Below are 24,891 nucleotides of genomic sequence, written 5' to 3'. Positions count from 1 at the left end.
AGGCCCCCCTTCCTCCAGCAAACGTGGCCCTGCCCAACAAGGACACCGTTGGTGAGTGGAGAGGGAGCTGTAGTTCAGCCCCACCCTGCGCCCACCCCCGAGGCCAGACACCCTTGTGTAGCGCTCCCACTTCACAGCTGTCTGTGGCACCCTGGCTTGATCTGAGAGTAGGTAGGTCCTGAACCGGGTTGGGTTTCCTGAGTTTCCTCTAACTCTGCTCCTCGCTCAAGCCAGTCCACCAGCCTTCCTGGGCTTGTTTCTTCTTCTGTATAATGGGAAGGCCTGTTCTGTCTCCCTCCGGCAGTTCTGGGTATGCAGTGATGGAGCAAATGTGGACACCAGGGTGGAGGGTTTTGATGTCCACCAAATGACCAAATGGAAGCCTTCCATGTGGGGTCCTCCAGAAGCTGCTATTTACAGAAAGGGCTTGTTGTCATTTTTAAAAAGAGATATGGGGAAGAAAATGTGGAAAACAGAGGGGTATGTTGCTCACAATCTACCACGGCTACCATCATTCCTACACTCTATCTTGCTTTGGGGACCAGGGAGGGAAGACACTTGAGCATTCCTTCTCAAATGTTTCAGGTTCCCCGAGGAAATTGTTAAAAAGCAGGTTCTGGTTCAGAAGGTCTGGAGTGGGGCCTGAGAGTCCTCGCTTCTAACAGAGTCCCAGGTGATGCCCATCTGACACTGGAGTCTCATGGGAGCGAGAAGACCTCAGCGCAGGCTTAAGAGGTGAGGCCAGGGTGTCCTTGCCCTGAGGGGCAGTGGGAGCCCTAGAAGCTCCTACCCTCTAGCAGGCCTGCCTCTTGAAGTAAGGCGCAGGGGCAGCCTCCCAGGACCCCAGGGATCTGCCGACAGGCTCCACACTGGAAACTCTGGGAGTGAAGACCTCAAGGGCTCAAGCCCTTGGGCGGGGGTGGGAGGAGGTCTCGAGCTGGGGAGGCTGGGAAGGGCTGGGTTTCCCCAGATCAAAGCAGCTTCCCCAGCCTTTGATTCCCCAACAAGCAGCCTCCTTGGACTCAGACTGGAGTTTGGGGCCCGCTGGTCTTAGGGCCTGGGGAAAGTGGTAAGAGGCCCTGGCCCGCTCTCTTTTTGCATAACAGCTTGGCTGCCTAACAAAAGGGCGGTCCTTAAAAGGCCTTATGGGGCTGTTAAAAGCTTCCGGCGATGGTTTAATTGGGGGCGATTAAAGTGTCCTCCCCAGGAAGGCCTGCCCTTCAAAGGCCAGCCAGGCCTGGCTCCCCTGCCCTCAGCACCTCTCCCCGCAGCCTCTCCCGAAGTGGTGGCCCAGCCCTCAGCCTCTCCCCTCCCCAGCCTCAGCCACGCCTAGGAGGTCCAGGGCTGGACCCTTTGGCCAGCCTGTCTGTGGGGATTCTGTCTCAGCCTGGACGGCAGCACCATCTGCTCACACAGTTTGTTCTCTTGGCTGAGTCTGGTGCAAGAGAGTGGGAAGGCTGGATTAGAGACACAAACAGCCTCAGAAACTGGGGACCCCTTGCAGCACTCTCTCCCCACAGGACACCTCGACTGGCCTTTGGGCCCCTCCTTGAGCTCTGGGTCACCAGCCCTTCTCCAGGACCCCCGCCTGTCTGGAACTTCTTGGTCAGTGCTGGGGGCCCCATCTCCCACCACACATGAATCTTCAGGCGTGTGTGGTGGCAGATGCCTGGAAATGTGCAATCTTCTGAGCACACTACCTGGAAGGTGCTGGAGATTCAGAGGTGACCAGACAGGGACACCTCCAGGAAGGAAGGGATAGTGGAGGTGTAAGTAGGTGAAAGCGATGGGGTGTGATTTGAGGTGGAAGGAGCTGTGGTGGGGGTGGGTCACAGGGGGCCAGGAAGGACTTTCTGGAAGCAACAGCGCCTACAGTTAGAATGTTACCAGCTTAATTAGGCCCATTTGCCAACCCTGATGTTAACAACAGGACCACATCCAGCTTTACTAACAGACTGTCCACACCACCATCTCCAGGCTCCTGGGAGCGAGGTGGGGTAGACGGCCCATCCAGTCTAGAATAGCCACTCTGGGGGTATCTAATTCTTCTTTTTTTCCTTGAGGCAGGGTCTTGCTGTGTCACCCCGGCTGAAGTGCAGTGCTGCAAACATGGCTCATCGCAGCCTCCACTTCCTGGGCTCAAGCCATTAGTCTTCCTCAGCCTCCTGAGTAGCTGGGACTACAGGCAAGTGCCACACCTGGCTAATTTTTGTTTTTTTGTGGGTGTGTGTAGTGACAGGGTTTCACCATGTTGCCCAGGCTGGTCTTAAACTCCTGGGCTCAAGCGATCCACCCAAAGTACTGGGATTGCAGGTGTTAGCCACTGCACCCAGCTAGCATCTGATTCATGCATTTCCCCAGAGCCCACCACGTCTCTGAGATGTTAATATATTCTTTTGGCTGGACCTATAGGGAAGTGTCTTAGGGGCTGCTTTGGATGCAACTTGCCTGTCTCATCCCCTCAGGCCCATCACACAAGCAAAATTCAGAGCCTTCTCCCCTGGGGTGCTCTGTTCCCTGCATGAATCTTGCTCTCATCTCCTCGTCCGTGCCCAACCTAGATGGGGTGCCAGGGCCTAGGGTCTTTGGGATTTTCACCTCCTGTGTCAGCACCAAGGTAAGGAAAGCCCTTTTTTTGTTTTGTTTTGGTGTTTTTGAGATGGAGTCTTGCTCTTGTCGCCCAGGCTGGAGTGCAATGGCACGATCTTGGCTCACTGTAACCTCCCGCCTCCCGGGTTCAAGCAATTCTCCTGCCTCAGCCTCCCGAGTAGCTGGGATTGCAGGCATGCGCCACCATGCCGGGATAATTTTTGTATTTTTAGTAGAGACAGGGTTTCGCCATGTTGACCAGGCTGGTCTTGAGCTCCTGACCTTATGAACCGCCTGCCTCGGCCTCCCAAAGTTCTGCAATTACAGGCGTGAGTTGTTGCGCCGGGCCAAGGCCATGATTTTTACACGGTGAGTGCGGGAGGAAAGCAAGCCTAAACCAGGGGGTAGGGGGGCTTAGGCCAGAAGAATAGGCCGCAGAGAGTCTCCCTTCTGAGTGCCCTGTGGTGAGGTGTCCCCAGGTATCCCTCTGCCCTCCTGACAGCTTTCCTGTCCAGTCCCAGCAGCCTGTTCTGAACCTGTCGTCAAGCACTGAGCCCCCAGCTGCTGGTGACTCCCTCACGCAAGGCTCCTGTTTCCTGACAGCCTTCTGCTTGGGCTTCTCCCTCCAACAGGGCCTGCTCTTTGCTGCCAAGCTCACCCTGAGCAATGCTGGGGCTCCCCTCATGATCCTCCAAGTGCTACCCGCTCGCTCCAGAGCAGCTGAACATTGCAAACCCTCCCTGACCACTCCCATCCCAATCATCACCCTCACTTCCATCCTCCAAGCAGGGGCTATGGCCCCACAGGCTCCTGGTGACCCCAGCCATGCTGTTTTCCTTCCTGCCCACACTTGCCCCAGCCCCTCTGCAGGGAAGTGGTACCTTCCCTCCCTCTGGATCTCTGAGGACCCTGCTGGTCCTTCAGGGGTCTGTTTATATGTCTCCTCCTCCAGGAAGCTTCCCTAAACATGCCAGTCAAAACACATTCTCACTGGGTGTGGTGGCTCACACCTGTAATCACAACACTTTGGGAGGCCAATGTAGGTGGATCACCTGAGGTCAGGATTTTGAGACCAGCCTGGCCAACATGGTGAAACCCTGTCTCTACTAAAAATACAAAAATTAGCTGGATGTGGTGGTGGGCGTGTGTAATTCCAGCTACTTAGGAGGCTGAGGCAGGAGAATTGCTTGAACCTGGGAGGCGGAGGTTGCAGTGAGCCGGTATCTCGCCATTGCACTCCAGCCTGTGACAGAGAGAGACTCCATCTCAAAAAAAAAAAAAAAAAAAAGAGGCCGGGCGCAGTGGCTCAAGCCTGTAATCCCAGCACTTTGGGAGGCCGAGACGGGCGGATCACGAGGTCAGGAGATCGAGACTATCCTGGCTAACACGGTGAAACCCCATCTCTACTAAAAAATACAAAAAATTAGCCGGGCATGGTGGCGGGCGCCTGTAGTCCCAGCTACTCGGGAGGCTGAGGCAGGAGAATGGCATGAACCCGAGAGGCAGAGCTTGCAGTGAGCTGAGATCCGGCCACCGCACTCCAGCCGGGGCGACAGAGCGAGACTCCATCTCAAAAAAAAAAAAAAAGGCAGATGTGGTGGCGCCCACCTGTAGTCCTAGCTACTTGGGAGGCTGAGGCAGGAGAATCACTGGAACCCAGGAGGCGGAGGTTGCAGTGAGCTGAGATCTCGCCACTGCACTCCATCCTGGGTGACAGGGCAAGACTCCATCTCAAAATAAATAAATAAATAAAAATTTAAAAACAAACAAACAAACTACGGTTATCTTTAAAATGGCTGTAGCATTTGCTATGTGCTAGGCACCGTGCTGAGCCCTGGGTCTCATCTAACCCTCACAGCAACCACAAGCAGCAAGTTTACTATCACCTACTTGTTGTAGTTAAGAAACAGGCAACCAGGTGCGGTGACTCACGCCTGTGGGAGCACTTTGAGAGGCCGAGGCGGGTGCATCACTTGAGGTCAGGAGTTCAAGACCAGCATGGCCAACATAGTGAAACCCCATCTTTACTAAAAATATAAAACTTAGCCAGGCTTGGAGGCAGGTACCTGTAATAGGAGCTACTGGGGAGGCTGAGGCAGGAGAATCGTTTGAACCTGGGAGGTGGAGGTTGCAGTGAGCTGAGATCGTGCCACTGCACTCCAGCCTGGGTGCAAGACTGTCTCAAGAAAAAAACAAAAAACAAACAAGCAAAAACTGAATGGCTGGCCCCAGCAAACCATTCTGATTTGCTCAGGACTGAGAGGTTTCCCGGGACAGGCTTTCTACTCCGAAACTGGGAAAGCCCCAGGAAAGCCAGGGCAAGTTGGTCACCCTTCTGTTACCCCAGAGACTGGCCTCTGCCCCCATCAGTTCCCTGAAACAGTGTCCAAAGGCCACCACCAACCTTCAGAGGCCTCTCCCTCCTCCTGCCCATGGGGTGGCATAAGGCTGGGCAGTACCCAGCTGCCCTTCAGGGATGCAGTGGGGCTGGATGAGGGGCAGGGCAGTGCCAGCCTGGAGCAATGCCACCCCCTAGCCCAGCCTCACTGGTCGCACCTCTCCCTAAGCTGGCTGCTGGGCCTGAGCCCTTTATCATCCCCTCACACTATCAGGCCGCAAAGGAGTATCTCCTCCTTTGCGCCCACCCCAGCTCTGCCCTGACCCAGATAAGCTGAGGGGCCAGCCCAGGAGGAGACAGGCAAAGCTGTGGCCTGGCTCTTCCCCAGCCCTGAACCTCCTGAACCTCCCTGCCTGGCCCTTGGCTGGAAAGCAGCAGAGCCTCCTCTTGGGACTTCTGCATCCCAAGATCAGACCGCCTCTCCAACCCCATGGGCAAGGACGGTGGGCGGGAATTCCTGTGCCCACTTGGCAGATGAAAAAATGGAGGCTTGGGGAAGTGACCTGCCCAAGGTGAGCGGGCCAGGCCCATAGGAAGTTGGGGCTGGATGGGGCCTCAGCATGTCCCAGGGCTCTCTGATGGGGCTTCATGGAGGATGTTTTTTTGAGTAAGTCCAGCTGGAGAGGACAGCCTGCAGATGAGGCCTATGCACTGCCCCTTCCACAGTCTCCGGCCGGCCTCCCAGCACCACCTGAGCCCAGAGCCCTCGTGCCTCCCTCCTGCAGGGCTCCTGTCTCCCGACAGCCTTCTGCCTGGGATTCTCCCTCCAAGAGGGCCTGCTCTTTACTGCCAAGCTCAGCCTGAGCAATGCTGGGGCTCCCCTCACAAGCCTCCAAGCGTTCCCCTCTCCAGGGCAGCTGGACATTGCAAACCTCCCTGACCATTCCCCACCCCAATCCTCACCTTCACTTTCATCCTCCAAGCAGGGACTGTGACCTCACAGGCTCCTGGTGACCCCAGCCATGCCACGTTCTTTCCTGCCCACACTCACCCTGCCCCCTCTGTAGGGAAGTGGTACCTTCTCTCCCTCTGGATCTCTGAGGACTCTGCTGGTCCTTCAGGGGTCTGCTTATATGTCTCCTCCTCCAGGAAGCTTCCCTAAACATGCCAGTCAAAACACATTCTCCTTCAAATGGCTGTAGCACTTACTATATGCCAGGTACTGTGCTGAGCCCTGGGTCTCATCTAACCCTCACAGCAACCACAAGCAGCAGATTCACTCCACTATTATCACCTCCATGTTCTAGATAAAAAACAGAGGCACAGAGAGGTCAGGTAACAGACCCAAGGTCACACAGATCAAGGCAGGATTCAGGTTCTGGCAGTTTGGATCCATGGCATCCATTGGACTAGCAACTCCTTGGGGCAGGGACCATGGGTCAGGATGGGCTTCCTGTAGGAGGAGTCTTAGCATTTGCTTAGAGAGCTCAGAGCTGGACCCCTCCCCGAGACCTCCAGTCCTCAGAGCCCCCTGTAGGAGGCAGCACAGGAAAGGACAGAATTTTGTTTTTATTACCACTCAGCCCAGTTTCTCAAAAGTCACTGCCTGGGCCTAGCAAGGTGACTTACTCCTGTAATCCTAGCACTTTTGGAGGCTGAGGCGGGTGGATCATAAGGTCAGAAGTTCGAGACCAGCCTGGCCAATATGGTGAAACCTCCATCTCTACTGAAAGTACAAAAATTAGCTGGATGTGGTGGCAGGTACCTGTAGTCCCAGCCACTCCTACTCGGGAGGCTAAGGCCGGAGAATCGCTTGAACCTGAGAGGCAGAGGTTGCAGTAACCTGAGATCAAGCCACTGCACTCCAGCCTGGGCAACAGAGTGAGACTCTGTCTCAAAAAAAAAAAAAAAAAAAAAAAAAAGTCACTGCCTGGCTTCTTTTTGGTTCTGGCAGCCTGGGCCCAGCCTAAGTGTGGGATGTGAGTGGACCACCCAGAGGAGGGCTGGGGGCTTGGTTCCTGGGGGCTCCAATAGCTCCCTGCAACCTGTCTCTACCCCTCAAATCCCTCCATTCTAAAGGCCAACTCTATGCCTACCTCCTCCAAGAAGCCCCAGCTGCTGCCCCCGGGCCAGCCTCCACCTGCTCCCACCGCCCCGTCCTGCCTGTCTCCTATCCCAGGCAGGGATGTGTCCAGGGCTCAATACCAGCTCCAAGCCCTCTGCCTGCAGCTCCCTGACATCCACACTGGGTTCCAGCTGGATACTTGGTGGCTTTGAGAGGATACCATGGCTTCTTAATGCACCTGAAGACTTTGGAACTCCAGAAGTGTTCAGTCCTGTGATGGGTGTCAGCCAGGCCCAGAAAGCACACAAACTGGGGGACACACATGCTGAGTTATCCAGAGGGCCTCAGGACTGGGGCTGGAAGAGGAGGAGCATGCCATCCCAAGGTGCTGGTGTGTCCACACACCCCTGGGGTGACCATGTGTATCTGTGTGTGTTTGTGGGTGGGTGGCTGACTACTCTGTGTGTGTGATTCATGTGTACCCTTGTGACAGGCTGTGTTCAGATAGTCTGCTTATATGCTTGAACTCCAGTACACAAACATCCCTGGGTGCAAGCTTGCACTCACAGTCCTCCCTACACCTCCACACTCAACTCCTACTCATCCCTCAGGATCCTCTCCCCACCCTGCCTCAGCCTTAAGGCCTGCTCTGACCCTCCAGCCCATCCCACTGACCTGCTGACCTTCATCCCAGACACTGCCGGGTTCAGCCCTGGAGCCTGGTCACCCTTGCCTCCTGAGGGTGAGGTTGACTCCTTTTTAAATTACCCCTAAAGCCCCGCTTAGGGAGACACAGTCTTATCAATCAACAGTCGTTGAATGAATTAAACTCCAAGGAACTGCATTTGGGTGGATGGAAACAAGAGCTCGCAAGCTGTTTTCTTTCCTCTTTACCCTTTGCTCTCTGTCTCTTCCCATCTGTACTTTCTCTAACTTGTTTGCTAACTCAATCGTCCGCTTAGAAAGTACTTCCTTGTATACCCTCCTCTTTTGAATGAGAGATTTGAATATCTCATGACAATCCTCTAAGATACGAATAATTAGCCTCATCGCAGAGATGAGGAAACTGAGGTTCAGGGAGGCTATGTGAGTTGCCCAAGGTCACACGGCCTGGAAGGAGGGGGCAGGGACTAGAACCCTCACGCCTGACTGGACACCACCTCCCACCACTCCCCACCAGTAAATAGAGGGTAGAGGGTAGAGGGCGATCCAGGGGATTGGAGAGGATTGGCCTCTCCAAGCCCTCTCCTCTCCATGGCCCAAGGTCACTGTGGGAGGGAGATGCACCAGGGCCCTCAGGGTCAGGGGTTACCCCACCCAGCCAGCAATGGGAGAGGCCGTGAGATCTGTGGACATTGTTCTTGGGCCTGTGGTTACTGATTTGACAACAGCCCTGTTCCTCCCCAGTCAGCCAGGGAGTTAATGATTAAGGAGGGGATTAAATATTAACCACCTGTCGGGCCATGGCGTAATGTCTCCATCTGCACCTGAGCCTACCTAAAAATCCCTCCCACCTGCCACGGGCCAGTCCCACGCAGGGCCTCTAAGCCCCTTGCTTAGAGATACCACTTCCCCATGCCCCCATCCTGCCCTGGCCCTGGCCCTGGCCCTGGCCCAGGCCCATGGCCACCCCATCTCACTCTCTCATACCCACAGCACAGACCCCAGGACTCGTCCTGTAGCTTGGAAGCTGCAAGCCATACCACTGGAGGCACTGCTGGTGGGCTTTCTGGAGAAGAGGGTCTGCCTGAACCCAGCTGCTCCTGGGGCTTGGCGAGTCCGCAGGTTACATTCCTACCTGTGACCTCATTTATCAGTGCTCTTATCTCCCAAGTCGTTCCTCCTAAGGACCCCTCTGAATCTACACCTCCCAGGCCCCAACACCCTGGGCTACAGCGACTCCCCGACAGCCATTCTTTTCTTCCTTCTAGCAGTTAGAATCTGGGTGTGTTCTGCCTCCAGGAAGCCTCTCATTATTAACCTGCCCTAAGCTCTCTATGGGCCTGTGCTCCCCAGCTTCCCTTAGGCCAGGGTGATTCAGGCTGGCATTGGCTGCTGCGAGGCTGCAGGAAACCAGCTGCATCTGTTGGAAGGCGCTTTGAAGTTTAAGTGCACAGCCTCCGAGGGCTGGGGCGGGGACTGCTCTATCGCACCTAAGCCTGGGGCCTGGCCCTGGGTGAGAAGGCCGTGGTCAGCCTCCCCACAGCAGGAACCACAGACAGTATGACACAGGGTTCACCTGTGTCTTTTTCTATAAATACAGAAAAATGGAATTATTTATTCAAGTAACACCTCGATTGATATGCCCTCATTCCTGCTCATGGGGAAGCCCCAGGTGACTGTGCGGGTAGGCTACTATGGTGGGTAAGCCCCACCGTAGCCTGGGCCTGCACTGCTCTCTCTGCATGTCTCAGTGAACTGCATTGACACTGCAGGCCTAGTGATAGGCATTGTCATCCCCATTTTACAGATGGGGAAACTGAGGCTGGGTGACATTAAAGGACTTGGCCATGCTCAAACAGACAGGAAGTGGCAGAAGCTGGCCTGCCTGATGCAAAAGCCACACAAAACTGAAAAGGACCTAACACCGTTCTTGCCACAGCTGTCTAGGCCCCAAGCTCAGCTTTTTTCCAGCCACAATTCCCAACCCTGTGTTTCTTTCTTTCTTTTGCTTTGTTTTGTTTTTTTGTTTGTTTTTTGTTTTTTTTTTGAGACAGAGTCTCGCTCTGTCACCCTCGGCCTCTGAGGTTCAAGCCATTCTCCTCCTGGGTTCAAGCCATTCTCCTGCCTTAGCCTCCTGTGTAGCTGGGATTACAGGCACACACCACCACTCCCAGCTAATTTTTGTATTTTTAGTAGAGATGGGGTTTCACCATGTTGGCTAGGCTGGTCTCAAACTCCTGACCTCACTCAAGTGATTCACCCTCCTCAGCCTTCCAAAGTGCTCGGATTATAGGTGTGAGCCACCACACCCAGCCTTTTTGTTTGTTTTTTGAGACATGGTTTTGCTCTGTCACCCAGGCTGGAGTGCAGTGGTGTGATCATAGCTCACTGTGGCCTTGACCTCCTGGGCTCAAGTGGTCTTCCTGCCTCAGTCTCCCAAATAGCTGGGAACACAGGTGTGCGCCACCATGCCTGACTAATTAAAAAAAAAAAAATTTTAATCCCAGCACTTTGGGAGGCCAACGTGGGCGGATCACGAGGTCAGGAGATCGAGACTATCCCGGCTAACACAGTGAAACCCCGTCTCTACTAGAAATACAAAAAATTAGCTGGGCATGGTGGTGGGCGCCTGTAGTCCCAGCTACTCAGGAGGCTGAGGCAGGAGAATAGTGGGAATCCGGGAGGCGGAGCTTGCAGTGAGCCGAGGTCGCGCCACTGCACTCCAGCCTGGGCGACAGAGTGTGACTCCATTTCAAAAAAAAAAAATTTTTTTTGTAGAGATGGGGGTCTCATTATATTGACCAGGCTGGTCTCAAACTCTTGGGCTCAAGCAATCCTCCCTCCTCAGCCTCCCAAAGTGCTGGGATTACAGGCGAGTGCCACTGCGCCTGGCCGCTTTCTCCCTTCGACTTTCTTTCACCTGTATTGATACCTGAACACTTAAGCCCTTATGGCCTCCATTATGTGGGAGAGATGACTTTAGCTCTTCCAAGTAAGGGTGCCCCTGATCTCCTCAGAACTGAGGATGGGACCCAAGGAGGCTCCATATGGAGACCCACTGGCTCTGGATGGGGATTTCTCTCTGCCTCCTAAAATGGGGCTCATTCCTTTAAGATGTTTTACTAAGTTTTTTGCAGAGATGTCTAGAAGGACCTGCCATTTTCATTCTTCCTGCATGTTACAAATCATCTTACCAGGGCAGGATGGCATAGAATCAGCATTGCACTGCGGTTTCCTCACACCAGCTCTTGTGTTAACAGATGAGGAAAGCAAGGCCCCCGAAAGTCAAGAGCCTCGCTGGCCCTGGTGGCTCCCACACGAGTTCCTCAGGGCAGTAGCAACACTAAAGAAGCGGATGGCCTCTGACTGGCACCGATGGGGCTTCCAGGCCCATACCTCAGGGGCTCAGAGGTATCCTCTGGGGCCCCAGCCCCTTGTCTCAGACTCAGAGCTGAACCCCCAGTACATCCTTGACAGCCTCAACCTGCTCCCCTTTGCGCCTCACCCCTTCCTGGACCACTGCTCCCCACAGTCCAGCTCCCCCATCCTTAACAGTGAGCCCAGCGTTTGTCAGAGTGTACTGGGGAGCTCGGGAAACATACACGTGCTTCTCAGCCATAAGCAGTGTTCCCATATCCCAGCACAGCTCACACACTTTGAGCCAGGTTTCCCACCCGGCCTGCCGCGCTCTCTTTTGCCCTGTGTTTCTGTCTCTCTCACACACACACTCACTCATTCACACAAACTCACAAATCTTGATGAATCAGGCAAAGCAGAGAGGAGGGAAGCAACACTTAAAGCCCAGATTGGCTTTAAATGGGGATGCTCACATTTCTATTTGCATCTCTTTTGCATGTATTTGCATGGGCTGTTTTGGACCATTCTCCATGTCCCAAAGGGCACTAAGAAGTAACGGATTTGTGGTCCTCAGGGGGCCCCAAGGCCTCCGTGAGGCCTCCAGATGTGTTAGGTGGGCCCTGGAATGCAGGCAGAATAGAGAAGAGACAGGACATCTGGTTAAATTGTGGGGGCAGGCTAGAGGAAATAGGGGAGCTGAGGCCTGGAGGAACCTCCTGGGCCTTGGCTGCCTTCTTTTTTTTTTTTTTTTTGAGATGGAGTTTCATTCTTGTTGCCCATGCTGGAGTGCAATAGCATGATCTCAGCTCACTGCAACCTCCACCTCCCGGGTTCAAGTGGTTCTCCTGCTTCAGCCTCCCGAGTAGCTGAGATTACAGGTGCCCGCCACCACGCCCAGCTAATTTTTTGTATTTTTAGTAGAGACAGGGTTTCCTTATGAGGAAAGCAAGGCCCCCGAAAGTCAAGAGCCTCACTGGCCCGGTGGCTCCCACACGAGTTCCTCAGGGCAGTAGCAACACTAAAGAAGCGGATGGCCTCTGACTGGCACCGATGGGGCTTCCAGGCCCCTACCTCAGGGGCTCAGAGGTATCCTCTGGGGCCCCAGCCCCTTGTCTCAGACTCAGAGCTGAACCCCCAGTACATCCTTGACTGGTCAGTCTGGTCTCAAACTCCTGACCTCAGGTGATCCACCCACCTCAGCCTCCCAAAGTGCTGGGATTACAAGCAGGAGCCACCACGTCCGGCCCTTGGCTGCCTTCTTGTCACATGGTCACAGGGTCCCCCACTCAGTGCCCCTGAAGGCCAGGCTGGCAGTGGGGTAGGGGGTGGGGCAGGAGTTTTCCAAAAATCCAGATGCCTGGTGAGGCTCCGCTCCTGGGCCAGGTACGGAAGGCAGCAGAGAAGCAAGAGGATGGATCCCAAGTGAGGGGGACACAGGAGACCCTGAGACAGGGCCAGAGGAGAAGAACACCCAGGAGAGGAAGGTCCCGGCTCAGAGGTGCTGGGAGGGTGGGTCCTACTCCTTAGGTGAACACAGACACCAGAGGCCCGCACCAGCTGCCCTCCTACCCTGCACATCGGCTCTCAACTTAATTTGCCGCACAACCTGAGATAGATTCTAGGCAGCCAGGGCTCTGGCCTAGCTGTGCACCCTTTGCTGGGACCTTGGGTGGGTCTTGGTCCCTCTCTGGGCCTCAGTCTCCTCTTCAGGAAAGGGCGAGCAGCTGAGTTTCAAGGGCCCTCCCAGGTCTAATGTCTCTGCTGACCTGACCCAGCCTCCTTGGCCCACTTCCCTGTGGCTCAGGAATCTTCGGTGTCTACCTCTAGGATCAGGGTCAAGTTTGAGTGTTCAGGACCCTCTGCATCTGGTGCCATCCAGCCTCATCAGCCTCACTTCCCTTGTTTTCTGGGAGTCCAGCAGGGACAGTTCCTCCCTGTCTCGTGAGTCCTTGCTCCAGCCTCCTTTCGTTTCCCCACCAAGGGTCCTGCTTCTAGAACACCTAACCCCTCCTGCAGGGCTGGTTTCATGAACAGTGACCTATGCAGCCCCATGGTTGGTTTAACGCTCTGTTAATGTCATCCTGGAATGTAAAATTTTGAACAAGGGGCCCGGACTTCCTTTTTTTCTTTTTTTGTTTTTTATTTTTATTTATTTATTTATTTATTTATTTTTTTGAGATGGAGTCTCGCTCTGTCACCTGCTACCACGCCTGGCTAATTTTTTGTATTTTTGTATTTGTAAAAAAATTTTTTTTTGTATTTGTAGAGACGGGCTTTCACCGTGTTAACCAGGATGGTCTCAATCTCCTGACCTCGTGATCTGCCTGCCTTGGCCTCCCAAAGTGCTGGGATTACAGGCGTGAGTCACCATGCCCGGCCTTTTTTTTTTTTTTTTTTTTTTGGAGACAGAGTCTCGATCTGTTGCCCAGGCTGGAGTACAGTGGCGCGATCTCAGCTCACTGCAACCTCAGCCTCCCGGGTTCAAGCAATTCTCATGCCCCAGCTTCCCAAGTAGCTGAGACTATAGGTGTATGCCACCACACCTGGCTAATTTTTGTATTTTGGGTAGAGATGGGTTTTCACCCTGTTGGCCAGGCTGGTCTCGAACTCCTGACCTCAAGTGATCTGCCTGCTTTGGCCTCCCAAAGTGCTGGGATTACAGGCGTGAGCCACCACAGGGCCCTGACTTTCCATTTTAGACTGGGCTCCACAAATTATGCATCAGCCCTGCCTTCTTCTCCTCCCATCAACCCCTCCTCAGCCCTACCTCCCCTCCAAACCTTCATGGACCAGGGAGAAGTTCTGGCGTGGGATGGCCAGCCCTACAGTCCAAGGGGAAGAAGCAGAGACCCTTTGACATCACAGGCCCAGGCCATATGTCACCAGAGAAAATGGGCACAGAACTGCCAGGGGACATGGAGAACAGAAAGAAGGAGGGCCCCTGGTTCTGTCTTGGAAGGAGACTCAGCTTCCACCCCCAAGAGGCCCCATTCTAAAGGGGGAGGCCAAGCAGCTGGCCCTGGAAGGCCCTCATCTCCTGAAGGAGGCAGTTCTCTGCCAGGGCACCGTGGGGCCAGGGGCCAGCTCACACTTTGGGCTCACACTCTCCTTTCCTGGTACCCTTGCTGGGACCAGCGGCAGGAGGATGTGGCTGTGCTGGGGCTGGAGAAGCAGGAGCTGGGTACCCCTCTACTCCTAACCCCAACCCTGCAGAGCTCTGACTCCCACACATCCCTTTGTGCACCCACAAAGAGAAGCTTCTCCGCGACACACTCCACTGAAGGAAGGCATTGCCTTTCCTGTTTGTAAATAGCCTCGCTGAGGTGGGGCCCACAGGGGCATGCCCCTCTGGCAGCAGCCCCTGCAGTGCCGTCCTCCCTCCCTGGCTCCAGGGTGTGTGGTGTGGCCTCCCCAGGGGCAGGGCTGTCCTTTCCCAGCCGCAGCTGGAGGGCTGTGTCCTGTGGGCCCTGTGAGTCAGGCCCCACCCCATCCCTGTAGCCAGGAACACTACAGTGACCTCAGCCTCTGCTCACCTGGTGAGCCTGCTTCTCTGTGGGGGCAGACAGAGCCAGACCTGCAGGGACTGTGATCCTGTTGACACCTCAGGGTACCTGAGGCCTTTGGTCAGTCTTGGACCCCAGGGAGTAGAGTAGAGGTGGCAGGATGAGTGGGAGCCTGTCCACATCAGGTACCCGCCTTGCCTCTGCGTATCTGCTAATGGGATCCCTTTTCCCAGCTTTCTTTTTTTCTTTATTTTGAGATGGAGTCTCGCCCTGTCACCCAGGCTAGAGTGCAGTGGCGCAGTCTCAGCTCACTGCAACCTCTGTCTCCTGGGTTCAAGTGACTCTCCTGCCTCAGCCTCCAGAGTAGCTGGGATTACAGGCGCTCGCCAGCACGCCCAGCTAATTTTTCTGTTTTAATAGAGACAGGGTTTTGTCATGTTGGCCAGGCTGGTCTTGAACTCCTGACCTCAGGTAATCCACCTGCCTTGGCCTCCCAAAGTGCTGGGATTACAGGCATGAGCCACCATGCCTGGCCCCCTTGCCCAGCTTTCTGTGCCAGGCTATCTCCACTCACTCTGAAACAACTGACTTGAGACTCTCTTCTTCTTCCTTTTCTTCCTTTTTTTCTTTTCTTTTCTTTTCTTTTTTTTTTTAGGCAAGCTGTCCTCTGTTGCCCAGGCTGGAGTGCAGCGGTGCCATCATGGCTCCCTCAACCTCCTGTTGGGCTCAGGTGATCCTCTCACCTCTCCCACCTCAGCTTCTCCAGCAGCTGGGACTACAGGTGCACATCACCTGGCTAATTTTCAAACATTTTTGTACAGACAGGGCCTCACTATGTTGTCCAGGCTGGTCTCAAACTCCTAGGCTCAAGTGATCCTCCCACCTTGGCCTCCCAAAGTGTTGGAATTACCGGCGTGAGCCACCATGCCTGGCTGAAACTCTCTTTCCCTAAGAATCTTTCCTTGAAACTCAGCCTTCCCATGCTGCTACCTTGAGTGAGTACTTAGCAAAGTGTGTCTGTCTCTAGCCTAAACCACTCTGGGTTTTCTGAGGGTGGGCCTATCATCTACTCCCCAAGACCCCTGGCAGGTCTGGAGCTAGCATCAAGTTTGCAGTGTGAGGGGCCACAAGGGGCAGAGGGTGAGGGGCAGGTAGGAAGGAGTAGGGGACAGGCTGGGTTTCCCTGTCTTCTGACATGTCCAAAGTATGGGCTCCATCTACCGTAAGAGTAAGTGCTGATTACCAGCCTGTGTGCCTATGGAGTGGGAATTCACGGATGGTGAACCTAGGGCTCGGCTGGACAAAGTGGCCTGCTCAAGTCACACCAGTAAGAAGGTGCCTGCACGGCTGTAGCAGGCTAAGGTGATGTCCATGGCTCAGCAGCCCAACCCCAATATATACTGCATCCAGGTAGGGGCTGAACTAACTGAGGTCTCAAAGGCTCCAGGCCTGAGGATTTAAGCCTCCAAATGACTTTAGCTGAGGCTCCAACTGACCCCCAGCTGCTGTCCCCCGGGCTGGCAGCCCCTCAACCCACTCCTCAGCAAGTATCCTCCCTCCCACCAGTTCAACTGGCTCCCAGTTCAGCTGCAGAAACGGCCAAACGTCTCTCTGGAACCCAAACAGGAAGCCGGGGAGAAGGGACCCAACGGCCAAGGATCTTTGAGGCTCCTCCAGGAAGTGTGAGGGGAGATGAGAGGGGTTGAAGATGGGCCTGCTCTCTTGCAGCCCCCAACAGTGGGAGCCCACCAAAGCCTGTCTCACTTCCTCATGCTGGGAAGGAGCTGCATATCCCTCAACCCACCTCCCCACTGGCAGGGACCAGAAAGGGCCTTGGGGAGAGTGTCAAGAGGGGCTCTTTGGAACCCTTGCTCCTGGGTCACTTTTTAAAAAATAGACTTTCTGCCAGGTGTGGTAGCTCATGTCTGTACTCCCAGCAATTTGGGACGCCAAGGTGGACAGATCACTTGATCCCAGGAATTCAAGACCAGCCTGGGAAACCTCATCTCTACAAAATATACAAAAATTAGCCCAGTGTGGTGGTGCATACTTGTAGTCCCAGCTACTTGGGAGGCTGAGGTGGGAGGATCACTGGAGTCTGACAGGTTGAGGCTGCAGTGAGCCGTGATCATGCCATTGCACTCCAGCCTGGGTGACAGAGCAAGACCCTATCTCAAAAAAAAAAAAAAAAAAAGGCTTTCTTTTTTTAGAGTTTGGAGTTCTCAGCAAAATTGTGCAGAAACTATAGAATGCTCATATACCTCCTTCCTCCCCCATTATCCATATCTCCCACCAGAGTGGTTCATTTGCTGTAATCAACGAACTTACATTTACACCTAGCATCACCCAAAGTCCATAGTTTACATTCAGGCTCACTCTTGGTCTTGTATATTCTATGGGTTTGGACAAATGTATAATGACATCATACACTGTTGTTTCACTGCTCTAAAATCCTCTGTGCTCCATCGACCCATTGCTCCCTCTTCTCAACCCCAGATGACCACCTTCTTACTGATCATCTGTTTACTGTCTCCATAGTTTTGCATTTTCCCAAATGTCATATAGTTGAAATCATACAGCATGCATAACTTTTCAGATTGCCCTTTTCAGATTGCCTTTTTTCACTTTGTGATATGCACTGAAGTTTTTCCTCCATGTCTTTTCATGACTTGATAGCTCATTTCTTTTTTTTTTTTTTTTTTTGAGATGGGAGTCTCGCTCTGTTGCCCAGGCTGGAGTGCAGTGGCGTGATCTCAGCTCACTGCAACCTCTGCCTCCTGGGTTCAAATGATTCTCCTGCCTCAGCCTCCCGAGTAGCTGGAATTACAGGCGCCTACCACTACACCTGGCTAATTTTTGTATTTTTATTAGAGATGGGGTTTTGCCATGTTGGCCAGGCTGGTCACGAACTCCTGACCTCAGGTGATCCTCCTGCTTTGGCCTCCCAAAGTGCTGGGATTACAGGCGTGAGCCACCACGTCCGGTCAATAGCTCTTAATAATATTTTTTAGCACTTAATAATATTTCATTGTCCAGATGTCCTACAATTAATTTCTCCATTACCTACTGAAGGACATCTTGATTGTGCTCATGTTTTGGCAATTATGAATAAAGCTACTGTAAGTATCTGTCTGCAGTTTTTTGTGCAGCAGACATAAGTTTTCTTTCCCTTTCTTTCTCTCTTTCTCCATCCTTCCTTCCTTCCCTCCCTCCCTCCTTTCTCTCCCTTCCTCCCTCCCTCCCTCTCTCTTTCTTTCTCCCTTTCCTTTCCCTTTCCTTTCCTTTCCTTTCCTTTCCTTTCCTTTCCTTTCCTTTCCTTTCCTTTCCTTTCCTTTCCTTTCCTTTCCTTTCCTTTCCTTTCCTTTCTTTCCTTCCTTTCTTTCTTCTTTTCCTTCCTTCCTTCTTTCTTTTTTTTTTGAGACAGGGTTTCACTCTGTCTTCCCCAGCTGGAGTGCACTGGCACAATCTTGGCTCACTGCAGCTTCTACCTCCTGGGCTCCAGTGATCCTCCCACCTCAATCTCCTGAGTAGCTGGGACTGCAGGCGCGTGCCACCACACCTGGATAATTTTTGTATATTTTTTTGTGGAGACAGGGCTTCACCATGCTATTCAGGTTAGTTTCAAACTCCTGAGCTCAAGCAATCTGCCCACCTCGGCCTCCCCAAGTGCTGGGATTACAGGCGTGAGCCACTGCTCCTGGCTGTGGGTCACTTTTAGGGCAGGCTTTTCCTCACATAATCCTGAGATCCTATTAACCTCATTTCTTTTTTTTTTTTTTTTTGAGACGGAGTCTCGCTCTGTCGCCCAAACTGGAGTGCAGTGGCCGGATCTCAGCTCACTGCAAGCTCCGCCTTTCCGGTTCACGCATTCTCCTGCCTCAGCCTCCCGAGTAGCTGGGACTATAGGTGCCCGCCACCTCGCCCGGCTAGTTTTTTTTTTTGTATTTTTTAGTAGAGATGGGGTTTCACTGGGTTAGCCAGGATGGTCTCGATCTCCTGACCTTGTGATCCGCCCGTCTCGGCCTCCCAAAGTGCTGGGATTACAGGCTTGAGCCACCGTGCCTGGCCATATTAACTTCATTTCTTATCAGCCCGCCCTTGAGGGGTGAGCACCAGGATGAAGAGATACCTGGCTCTCAGGTTCTGTGCTGTCACCAGCTCACCATGTCCTTGGCAAGTCACTTTACCAACCTGGCCCTCAGTTTCTCAGCCTGTGAAATGGAGCTCACAGCACTTTTTCCACCTGAGGGATGTATGGGGAGGTCCCTGTCCACTAGGGATGAGGGGCATGGCTTGGCGTGGTAGTCAGTGCAGGGGTGATTGACACCAGAAACTACAGCCTGCCCCATCTGGGGCTGGGCCAGCAGCGATGGCAACCTAGGGAGCCCATCTGGCCAGACCACGGGGAGAAGTGGGGTGTCATTTTTGCACCCCTGCAGCCCCAGGTATCCCCAGGCCCTCCAGGAGCAGCCAGCAAGATGTGGCTCCTACCTGGTCATCTGCCACAGGGATGGAGGGAGGCAGCTGTGAGCAGACACGGCAGGACTCATCAGAGAGCTCCTGGCCCAAGATCTCCTTCACCTCTGCCTTCCATCTGCCACAGGCCATGGCCAGAGGCTCAGGAAGAGGACAGGCAGTGAGGGGACATGCAAACTGGGGGCAAACTTCAGGCACACAGACAGAGGTCTTGCTTTGTGCCCCCTGAGTAAAGGAGGTGGTGCTTTGGGAGGCTTAGCTCAACAGGGAGAGAGCGCTCCAAAGCCTGAGGCCCTACCCAGGCCCCTTAGAGGCCGCCCAGCCAGGAGGCGGATGGCCAGGACCCCCATGCAGTGACTCCTCCATCCCCTTCCGGGGTCCTTGGGCCTTTCAGCCTCTTGTCCCCAGCCGGCTCTGCCCCCTACAGCAAGACCCAACAAACCCACAGCTGTTTCATGCCAACTTCCATTACCGTTTTCTTCTCTGACACCACAGAAAAAGAACAGAAAGGCCCCTCATCCCAAGTACTCAGATAACATCTGTTGGACATTTAAAAAAATAATAAAAGGCTGGGTGCAGTGGCTCACGCCTGTAATCCCAGCACTTTGGGAGGCCGAGGTGGGTGGATCACGAGGTCAGGAGTTTGAGACCAGCCTGACCAACATGACAAAAGCCTGTCTCTACAAAAATACAAAAAATTAGCCGGGCGTAGTGGCGCGTGCCTATAATCCCAGCTACCCAGAGGCACGAGAATTGCCTGAATCCGGGAGGCAGAGGTTGCAGTGAGCCGAGATTGCGCCACTGCACTCTAGCCTGGGTGACAGAGCGAGACTCTGTCCCCAAAATAAAATCTAATAAAAAATAGTAATAATATATGCACATGGTAGGAAAGTCAAACAAAAAGTATAAAATGAAGATAAAACTCTCCCCTCTTTTCCCAGCCTTTCATTGAAGGTGCCTGCTTAATAGTTTCTCATGTAGCCTGCCAGAAAAAAATGTCATGCCCACACTAGTGTATGTGTATCCATGTGTGTCTGTTAAAGAGAATGTTCAGCCAAAGAGGAGGTGCTGTAACACATGGTTCTTTCCTTGCTCTTTTTTTTTTTTTTTTTGAGACAGGGTCTTGTTCTGTCATCCAGGCTAGAGTGCAGTGGTGTGATCAAGGTTTACTGTAGCTTCCACCTCCCAGGCACAAGTGATCCTCCCACCTTAGCCTCCTGAGTAGCTGGGACTACAGGCATGGAGATGGGGTCCCACCATGCTGCCCAGGCTGAACTCCTGGGCTCAAGTGATCCTGCTGCCTTGGCCTCCCAAAGTGCTAGGATTACAGGCGTGAGCCACTGCACCTGGCCTTTTTTTTTTTTTGGACAGGGTCTCGTTCTGTCCCCCAGGCTGGAGTGCAGTGGTACAATCTCTGCTCACTGCAACCTCCGCCTCCTGGGTTCAAGCAATTCGCCCACTTCAACCTCCCAAGTAGCTGGGACTACCGGTGTGTGCCACCATGCTTGGCTACTTTTTGCATTTTTTTCCTTTTTATTTATTTATTTATTTATTTTTATTATACTTCAAGTTCTAGGGTACATGTGCATAATGTGCAGGTTTGTTACATATGTATACTTGTGCCATGTTGGTGTGCTGCACCCATCAACTCGTCAGCACCCATCAATTCATCATTTATATCTGTATAACTCCCCAATGCAATCCCTACTTTTTGTACTTTTGGTAGAGATGGATTTCCATCTCTACAGAACCCCATCTCTGCCAAAGTTCTTTGGCCAGACTGGTCTTGAACTCTTGGCCTCAAGTGACCCACCCGACTCAGCCTCCCATAGTGCTGGGATTACAGGTGTAAGCCACCACGCCTGGCCTTTTGGTTTTTTTTTTGAGACTGGGTCTTGCCTATGTTTCTCAGGCTGGTCTCGAACTCCTGGCCTCAATAATCCTCCTGCCTCAGCCTCCCAAAATGCTGGGTTTACAGGCATGAGCTACCTCGCTCAGTCTTTCAAGCTCTTTTAACTTTACCTGACAGCGCCGGGCGCGGTGGCTCAAGCCTGTAATCCCAGCACTTTGGGAGGCCGAGACAGGCGGATCGCGAGGTCAGGAGATTGAGACTATCCTGGCTAACATGGTGAAACCCCGTCTCTACTAAAAAAAACAAAAAACTAGCCGGGTGAGGTGGCGGGCGCCTGTAGTCCCAGCTACTCGGGAGGCTGAGACAGGAGAATGGCATGAACCTGGGACGCGGAGCTTGCAGTGAGCTGAGATCCAGCCACTGCACTCCAACCCGGGCGACAGAGCGAGACTCCGTCTCAAAAAAAAAAAAAAAAAAAAAAAAAAAACAAAAAAAAAAACTTTACCTGACAGCTTAAACATCCTTCTGACCACACAGAATCTACCATTTCACAGACATGCTGTCATGGGGCTGGTCTTCTGCAAACAGGCCACCTGTGATCAGGCTCTTGTTAGGGAATTTTATTTTATTTATTTTATTTTATTTTATTTTATTTTAGACAGAGTTTCACTGTGTGGCTCAGGCTGGATTGAAGTGGTGTGGTGCAGTCTCAGCTCACTGCAACCTCCACATCCCGACTCAGGTGATCCTCCCATCTCAGCCTCCCAAGTAGCTGGGATATAGGCACACACCACCATGCCCAGCTAATTTTCCTATTTTTTGTAGAGATGGGGTTTCTCCCTGTTGCCCAGGCTGGTCTCAAACTCCTGGGCTCAAGCGATTTTCCCACCTCAGACTCCGAAAGTGCTGGGATTATAGGTGTGAGCCACTGTACCCGGCTGGAGGTAGAAATTTTAAAAAGACAGTGTGGCCTAATACAGGGCTTCCTATACCCCTCTGGAACTCGGTGACTATTTGATGAGCACAACATTTCCCCTCCTGTATCTCCAGGGAAGAGTAAAGGTAAGGGAATAAGAGATGAGGAAACAAGGCGTAGTGATTGAGGACCTGGCCCAAGAACACACCATGCAGGACCTCCAGGATGGAAGGGAGCGGCCCAGAGACCGTGCTCTGGGACATGGTGGGCGGCGCGATTGCTGTGGGAGGGCAGGAGCCTGAAGGAGTTTCCAGGGACAGGAGGGTTGGGCTGGAGGAGGCTGGCTGAGAAGGAGCTCGGGGTGAATAGGGGCCAAGGGAAGTGAAGGGACCTCCCAAACTGGGTAAGGTACAGGTGCAAGAGCTCACCCACCCATCCTGGGCGGCGCAAGGGGCCTCAAGTCCTCTGCATCCCTCTTCCTCCATGCAGCCCTATGCAGAGAGGCTCTCTGTGGACTCCAACTTCACTAGAAGAAGTGACCATGGGAAAATCTCCAGGGATGGTGCCCACCAGGGGTGTGGGGCAAGGCCCTGACATGACTTAGTGCCACTGTGTGCCAGGCAAGGTGTATTTTATGTATTGTATGCCATTTAATCCTTGCACAAGAGACTATTTTACTGCTGAGGGAGGCTGGCCATTCCAGTTAATGGGACTCATTCCAGTTCCCATTCCCCAGGATGCATGAAGGTGGGGACTGCATGGGCCCAGTGAAGGGGAGCCAGAGGGAAGAAGACGCCACCATCCTAGGCCCTGAAAGACCTCTGAGGCCAGTGGCCCCGGCTTGCTCTGAGGAGGACGTTCGCCACCCAAGGGCCCATGGCCCCAGATCCAGCCTCAGGCCACCTCTCCCCTGGACTCCCAGCTCCCCTGCTGCCCTGTGCTTGGGCCAGGACCACAGTAACTCCTGAGTCATCTCACCTTCTATCTCTCTGGTTTTCGCTCACCTGCCTCCCTGGCTTGGGTTTCTTTGAGAAGAAAATTTTCTATCTCCCTCCCATCTGTGCGCTCCCAGGGAAGCACAGCCTGCCTGGTGACAGCTTCTCTCAAGAATGCTCAGGGATGGCCAGGCGTGGTGGCTCACGCCTGTAATTCCAACACTTTGGGAGACCGAGGCGGAAGGATCACTTGAGGCCAGGAGTTCGAGACCAGCCTGGCCAACATGGTGAAACCCCGTCTCTACTAAAAACACACAAAAAATTAGCTGGGCATAGTGGTGTGTGCCTGTAATCCCAGCTACTCAGGAGGCCGAGGCAGGAGGACGGCTCGAGCCCGGGAGGCGGAGGTTGCAGTGAGCCAAGATGGTGCCAGTGCACACCAGCCTGGACAAGAGAGCAAGACTGTTTTGTGTGTGCTCAGGGAAGGATGCCAAGGTCAAGGGGGTCCTGAAACTCCAGCTCATGAGAAGCCACCAAGGCAGAGCCTTGGCTGCAGGGTCTCTGGGTCAGAGCCTGGCCTTCCTAGAGCTGAGCAGCCCACCTGGGTTACAAGACACCTCCTACTTCAATTGTGGGCTCCCCTGCCACAGGTTTAGCTGAAGTTGAACTTGGAGCGAAAGGCTCTTAGGGTCAAAACAGGAGAAAGTATAGGACTCATCTCCCACCCTTGGACAAAGTTGGTGGGTTACAGGAGCCCTGGCCTCCCAAGCCTGGGACTATGCACACCTGGCCCCTGCACTGTCCCAGGCAGCTGACCTGCCCTGTCCATCTTCTTCCTCTGAAATCCACCTGAGCTTGGGGAAGGAGAGAACAACCCTCTGCACTGTAATGAGGTCAGAGAGGGGAGGCTGGGCTGTGGGCAGGTATAATCCCGGAAACCTTTCTGCAAGAGGTAGCATGATTCAGCCAAAGGCATCGGGAGGACACTGGGGCAAGGGCATAACAGCGTCAGGGTAAAGGTGCCTGGCATGAGTGTGCGATGGCAGGAGGCTGGAGATCATGCAGTCACCCCTTCAAGTATTTGTTGAGCACAGTGAAAAAAGACCCCTCCTCTCCCCCTCCCCAAATTCCTGTAGCTGACATTTTAGTGGGAGACAGATAATGAAGACAAATCTGTAAACTCTATAGTGTGCTGACTGGTGAGGAGGCTGTGGAGAAACAGCAAAAGAGGGGAGGAGTGGAGGGCAGGGCAGCTGCTGCAATGTTAGCTACGGGTCAGCAGCGGCTGCAGGAGTGCAGGGCCAGGTACAGGGGCCTAGACTGGGATGCCAGGTGCAGAAGCTAGGACTTGAGCATAAGAGCAGACAGGAGTGAGATGACAGAAGTGGGCTTTGGGGGCCAGGCACGGTGGATCATGCTTGTAATCCCAGCAGTTTGGGAGGCCAAGGAAGGTGGATCGCCTGAAGTCGGGAGTTTGAGACCGGCCTGGCCAGCATGGTGAAACCCCTTCTCTACTGAAAATGCAAAAATTAGCCGGGCACAGTGGCGGGCACCTGTAATTCCCAACTACTCGGGAGGCTGAGGCAGGAGAATCATTTGAACCCAGGAGGCGGAGGTTGCAGTGAGCCAAGATCACACCACTGCACTCCAGCCTGGGAGACAGAGCAAGACTCTTTCTCAAAAAAAAAAAAAAAAAAAAAAAAAAAAAAAAAAAAAAAAAAGTGGACTTTGGGGGAGGTTCTCCCAAAGCCCTACGTTGGGAAGGGATGGGGGAAAACAGGGGGATAGAGGTACAGTGCTCAGGTACAGCCTGTGGACCCCAGGCCAGGCCAGGCTGGAGGTCCTCTAGGGTTGGAGGGCTGATAGGGCAGGTCACCCTGAAGAGACAGGCTCAGCCTCCCTTGAAGGGCCTGGAGCCTGAGACAGGGCAGGAGGGAGGGCCCATCCCTGTGGCTCCATGTCTGATGCCTGAAGGAAACCCAGCATGGAGGGAGCATAGATGCCCAGGCCAAATTCACCTCCAAGCATTTGGAGCCTGTGCCACAGTGTCTTCCTTCTTTAAGGAGACAGGGTTACTCTGATGCTCACCTCTTCCTGGAAGCCCTCCTTGATTAATCCCTCTGTCACAGGGGTAGAAAAATGAGAGTACTATCTTTCCAAGAGGACACTGCCCTCTTGCTGATCAGAAATGTTTGTA

General features: G+C 53.5%; 1 long non-coding RNA gene across 1 annotated transcript; it reads left to right on the top strand.

Annotated features, from left to right (window-relative positions):
• The first annotated feature begins 139 nt into the window (after nt 1–139).
• On the top strand, nt 140–22,938 carry LOC115894275. The gene is made up of 3 exons (XR_004054359.1): nt 140–171; nt 586–735; nt 22,496–22,938. It is a non-coding gene; the product is annotated as an uncharacterized LOC115894275 (long non-coding RNA).
• Nucleotides 22,939–24,891: the final 1,953 nt, after the last annotated feature.

Source organism: Rhinopithecus roxellana, chromosome 17, assembly GCF_007565055.1.
Source record: "Rhinopithecus roxellana isolate Shanxi Qingling chromosome 17, ASM756505v1, whole genome shotgun sequence".
In the NCBI taxonomy this organism is placed as follows: domain Eukaryota; kingdom Metazoa; phylum Chordata; class Mammalia; order Primates; family Cercopithecidae; genus Rhinopithecus; species Rhinopithecus roxellana.
This window is presented reverse-complemented; position numbering and strand designations above follow the sequence as displayed.